Below are 6,320 nucleotides of genomic sequence, written 5' to 3' on the forward strand. Positions count from 1 at the left end.
CAGGAACAGACAATTATTAGACGTGGCTGTTAGTAGCCATAGAGATGGAATGTGCATCCGTGTAGATCAATGCAGTCAGTGTCTGAAGTGAGAAGGTGTTGATGGAAGCCAAGCAGGAGAGCCTCGATCTTACTGACGTTCAGATGTTGAAACTCAGAACTCATCCAGGACTTGATATCTGATAGGCAGTCGATCAGAACAGAAGTTGTCCTGGAATCTAGGGTAGAGGCAGAAATATAGAGTTGGGTTGAGTTGCTGATACAGTTTCTCTAAAGATAATAATAATAATGAGAATCTATCATATTTAATGCATTCTAAAACAACACTGTGTTTAAATATGCTGAAGCTGTTCTGGAAGGGCTCGAGCAGGGAGTCCTCGAAAAATTTGAAACTATTTGTAGAATTTTCAGAAAAAGTTCTTAGGAAAACAAGGAACCTGAAAATTGCAGTCACCATCTTGAAATGATCTAAAACCGAACTTATAGGGCAGACCCGGGGGGTAGGGCTTTGGCACCTTATAAAATGGCCATTGTTTCCTATCAGAGCGAGTTACGAATTTGCCACAATCTGGACTGATGTGTGTGGCAATCGCTTTTCCAACACTGGTTCAGTTTAGTTCAATAAAAGTTTTTGGGGCTAGTTTAATTTAAATTTTATCACTGGTCACTTCCACTCACACCAATTCCTACCAAGCAAATATTAGGAGAATGTTGTTTGAACTTCCATCAGTGTGTGTTAGTGGTTCCTGTGGAAATTAGTGCCTTTGATGCCCACGTACAGTCAAAACCACAAGAAAAGCATAATTAAATTGTTTAAACTGTGCTGCTTAAGGATGCAAAAAAAAGCGTAATTTTTGGCTATAACGTTTAAAGAGGCTTTTAGTGGAAAGTCAATAGCCCTGATCAAATAGAGCCCATAGATGTTAACAAAGAAAATATTTGTCGACAAGAAGTCATCTATCTCTGAATGGCTTGCGAAAAGAAGAAAAGACATTACTGAGATCTGTGTACACTGTTCATTAACAGTAAGTAGACCCAATAGTGAGTGTGTCTTGACGGTTTCCAGGATGCTTAGTGTAATTAGCTGCGGAAACTTTCACCACAGGCTAGCTGGGGCCCAAGGCTATTTTGGGTTATGATGACATTCGTGTTGCTATGGAGCTTCAATCTGATTGTTTTTATTAAAAGATGGGTATTTGCAGGCTGCTCTCAGCAGCTGATTAGCAAAAGCTAGAAGCAGCATGATTCACCTTTTCACCAATATTCTGCGAATGGGTGAAAAGTGAAAAGTGTGTCTTTATGTGTGTGTAGGTGGGGGGGATGGGACGCAGTTGATCACACAAAAGGTTCATCTTGAAAGAAGCAGTTACTCATCCATTGACGACAATCAAAACCTTTTTTGTTCTCTGCTGTTATTCCCATCTTATTAAGATATTTTTTCATTGATAAGAATGTACAAAATTCCTTTTTTAAAATGAGATCAAGTAATGAGTTCCCTTGAATACAACCACAAGTTTAACAGATTTTCTACAATTACTGTATTTCAGGCAAATAATTTTAACAGTTAACAATGCCCTTACCAGCAGACCTGGCTGTGATAACCCACACAGTGTTGTGTACAGCAGTGCCTATGCTCTGAGGATGAGCTGTGCGACTGAGCCATTAACGTTCCATTAATGTTTCAAAAATATAGTTATTATTCAGCGAGAGGAGCACAGTGAATACAGTATGTAGTGCAACCAGACAGCGTAGAAACTGTCTCAAACAGCTCTGTAATGATTAGATGGTGTTGCAGGTGTTAAGGCAATCATCCTTTTAAATATACATGATTCTCTACTGGAAAAATACATCTGACAATTTATTTGCATTCAATAGATGATCAAATAAGAAATATCCTGCATAAGTGAGGATGACCCTAGCTTCAAACAGTTGATGTATTTTGCAAAGTTTTAGCTGAATAACAACAGCAAGCAATTTTCTGACTGCTAACCTATTTTGCTGCAGGCTGGGATGATTTTCAAAGCTCTCATTTATTTTCCTGCCATGTATATATAAAATGCAAAAGTCACGCTCCTAAGCTGTTGGCACTTTTTAATGTTTTGTCATGTTTAATTTAATACCTAAACTTGCCTGCACTTATAAGTTATAATATACTGTATATTTTTTTACCCCATCACAATAGCATTTCATGCTCAAAAAATCAGGGTGTTAAAAGTAGAACAGAGCAAATCGTTTCTTTTAAAAGCAAAATGAAAAGAGGAAGCTGGAAGTCAGAGACTGGGTAGAAACTCAGAAAGCATTGGCCTTCAATGGGTAGATAACATGGTGATGGATAGTTTGGGCTGGCCAGTCGGTTATTACATAACAAAGGATGCTGGAATAAATCAGCTATGAAACTTGGAGCAAGTTGAATTAGAGTTCCTCCTGGATCATTTTCAGGGGCACTGCTAAGGGACACACATGAGCCTTCCAAAGAGGAGGGAGGAGAAATTGCAGGAAGGGTGGGGGGGGAGGAGTCATCCCAGCAGTAATGTATAGACCTGGTAACAGTAGTAAAACTACACGACTAGCAGAGTTTTTCCTTAAAACAGTGCTGCCAACAAGGCCCTGGTAAAAGTTAGATAAATCCTAGACAAAGAACAAGATGAAGGGGCCCCATCTCTGGACACCTCTTAGCATAGGTACCCTGCAGCGCTCTCTGCTGCAGGTAGAGAATTTACTGTTTACTGTTCATTGATCCTGTCTGGAAATTATGTGTGAGTAGATGTCAGATGGCAAAAGGATTGGACTTGGCTGTGATAACCTACACAGTGTTGACATTCACTGGCTCGAATCATTCATGAAGAATTGCTGCTTAGGATGGGCGTCTGGGGCCTGCGGAGTTGCACTCTAGCATCAATTAGCTCTTCCCTTAGAGGAGATGGGGAAAAACAAAAAAGGCCTATGTTTTTGATTATTCTTTTCAATCTCTACCCTGGTGCTTTTCTTTCCACTTTGCTTCTTACATGTGCTCTTCATCTTTGTCTGTTATTCGGTGGTTTGCAGCTTGTCCAGGGCAGTGTTTGTTCTACAGTGACACCTCTAGTCAGTTGGTGGATATTCCTTTCTTCTTTTAAGTCTCTTCTGCGTCAGCCACATTCACAAAGAAAACACTGACCAGACCCATTGCAGGAGTTACTGTATAATAAACTACTAAGGGACGTGCCAGAACACTCCTGGTTGCCGCTTTCTTTGATTTACTTTCCCTGTAAGAAAAGCACTTAACATTTCCTCAATGCCTCCTGTTGATTACGTAGGTAGCTCTGAGAAAACCATTGTGTGGTGCAAAGCAGTCACTGACCTGCATCCTATCACTCCATGGATCATTGAATTAATGCACCATCACTTGACTCACAAGGAGATTATTTAACTCTCTGCATTTATCTGATCGAACAATGGGGTAAAGGTGGGGGTCTGAACCTAACAATCTTTATACAGTATCGTATATTTATATAAATGTGGGAAAACAGTTTCCTATTCCTATAGACTGACATACGAGTGTCACTGCTGAAGAGTGCAGGAGCGTAGGGAATAGTTTAAAACATCCAGCATGGATTATTTAGTTTGCTGATGTAAAATAGACTTTGATGTGAAAAATACTGTGTTAAATACAGACAACTGTGTGAGGCATTTACTAATCAGTTGCTCCTCATGAACAGAACCTTCCCTACTTTTTATGCAACCACAAAATTGGAGTCTGATGGTCCATATTCTGACACACTTGAATCTTGTTTGAATAAAGACAAGGACTTTTTGGATACTTAAAAAGGGTTACTTTTATTTGAAATACTGGGATTGGGCCAAGGGAAAGACGGAGTCTGAGACAGCATGATGGAAGCATGAAAGACTCAAGAGATCAAGAGATTGTTAAGTTCAGAGTCCTGTAGCTCAATGGTTAGAGCACTCGCCTCGTAAGCGAGAGACCTGGGTTCGATTCCCAGCAGGGTAACAGCTTGGGCAAGTTTCCTTACTCCACACACCTGATAATAATCCCTCAAGAAAAAAATAATAAAACAATAATACGACTGTTCGTAGGACAGTGCTGTGGGCAACTGGCTGCTGCGTTTCGTCCCCAAATATACAGTCAACTCACTTTACAGTATATTCTGTGATGCGCTTTGAGACGTCTAGAAGACATGAAAAGCACTATATCAAATGCAAGGATTATTATTATTTATTATTATTATCAAGATAGAATCTGGACGTGGGATACATGAAGTCTAACTGAGACAGAAACAGCGGTAGATGTTCCCGGCTTCCTCTTGGATCTTTCACTGTTAGCCAACCTGAGATGGGGAACCACACCACATCCTGCCCGTGTGTGGCATTAATAATAAGAAGAAGAATGTTTCATTTGATATAGCACCTCATCACATCATTGAGACGTCTCAAACGTTTCACAGAATATACCGTAAAGTGGATTGACTGTGTATTTTGTGGGCGAAATGCAGCCGCCAGTTGCGCACAGCAGTGTCCCACAACTAGCCGTGGATTACAAATGTAATGCAAATAGAATGCAAATGTCCCAACCACCTCATTCAGCTCTAAAGTCCAGAGAGTTACGGTGCTGGATCACATCGGAATGAAAACACAGAGCATTCATAACTGGATTGTGTCTCTGAGGCAGAAATTGCAAATCCTGCCAGCAACAAGAAGCGCGAGACGCAGACCCACGGGAACTACACTCCAACACGGATCACATATTGCTCCTCCGGTTCTCAGCAGGAGTTGTTATGTTACTCGGGTCACAAAACAGTAATTCTTGCCCGAATGCCAGCTAAGTGATTCTTCACATCAGCTGCAATAACCCGATACCTACCCTCATCCAGACTACATTTTCCTTCCTTGTGCTCCTGCGAGATATATCACATCTGCAGTAACTCTGCTCCCTGGTGAGAAAATAAACTCTTTAAATTAATAAATAACCCAGCACATGCATCATGCATTGCAGGGAATCCTTGGATTCATGTGGTGTTTAAAAACCATGAAAGCCATCATCATCTGTCATTTTATATTTAATTTGAAGTTGTGTATCCAGGGACAAACAACAAAGATTAGCCGAGTATGCATTTACTGTGTAATCTGTCCTAGATACCTGAATGTCAGAACGTCAGTCTTATTTGCTATATTTCACTCGAAGTTCAACAGAAATAAATAATGACAAAATGGCTTACTGAAAGATGACAACATTTCAGTGTTTAAGTGAATTATGACTGAATTAAGTAGCTTAAAACAAAACTGATCCCAATCAGACTTAGATTTTCCAACACCCATTCAGAGTCCTGTTCCCTCGTTCAAAGGTGAATCGTTGAAACACAAGAGAATGAAATATACCGTAATAAGAAGTTCATTGTTTCTATTATTTCTTCCACTTTTTTTAAACTCACTTTATTTTTCTTTCTTTCTCTTTAATTGGTCCTGACCCAACTGTCCAGCGCCTTGGGACGTCCTCCCGACGTGAAAGGCGCTCAATAAATGGAATCTTGTTGTTGTTGTTGTCATTCTTTCTATTTTCTTTCATTGCTTCATTTCTTATTTCCTTCTTCCTTAACTCCTTTGTTATTCTCACTCTTTTTTCTCTCTCGCTCTGTCTCCCCATTCTCCCCTTTTCCCCAGGTACTATAATTTATGTATCTTTCAAAATCATTGAAAGACTGAAGAGACTCGATGGGATACATACAGTAAACAAGTCAATTTGGGAAAGTCAATTGCCAACCCCTCCAGTCGTTAGCTCAGTATTGTCTATGCTGCCAGCTTCCTGATTTAACATGTTAATATGTACTGGTGTTGTGTACTTAATCAAGATGTGTAACTCACAGCAGCAGGTACATTGAAAACATGTCTTATTTGCTAGCATTGCAAATAACCTCTAAAAGGATTAGTAATTTCACAATCCTTTCCCCCTTCCCTCACACACACACACAAAACAAGTCCTTGTTCTGAATTTCATAGTGTGCTGCTATGCAGAGGTGAGACATGATTCTAAAATAAAGAAGCGACTTTAGTTATCCAAGGCTGCTCTGATGAACCACACCTCTTGCAGCAACCAACGAAAGAGAGGTATAGGAGAAATGTTTCAGCTACACAGTCTCTCTGCCATAGACTGATAAGTGAAGTTAAGATGTATTGCTTTGTTAAATTGGTACTTCTTTAAATTAAATGTGTCTTCCTTTTTGCCAATTTTCTCCTTTCCTGCTTTCCTGAAGGATGTTGAGCCTTTTCTGAGGCACGATTCCATGGGTGACAGCCATCCTTGCAGTACAGTATCCACGTGCCCAGGAG

General features: G+C 40.0%; 1 non-coding gene across 1 annotated transcript; it reads left to right on the top strand.

The window, feature by feature from the left end:
• Positions 1 to 3,915: 3,915 nt before the first annotated feature.
• On the top strand, positions 3,916 to 3,987 carry trnat-cgu. The gene has a single exon. It is a non-coding gene; the product is annotated as a tRNA-Thr (tRNA).
• The last annotated feature ends 2,333 nt before the right edge of the window (positions 3,988 to 6,320 follow it).

The sequence above is a fragment of the Callorhinchus milii genome, unplaced genomic scaffold, assembly GCF_018977255.1.
Source record: "Callorhinchus milii isolate IMCB2004 unplaced genomic scaffold, IMCB_Cmil_1.0 Scaffold5, whole genome shotgun sequence".
Classification (NCBI taxonomy): domain Eukaryota; kingdom Metazoa; phylum Chordata; class Chondrichthyes; order Chimaeriformes; family Callorhinchidae; genus Callorhinchus; species Callorhinchus milii.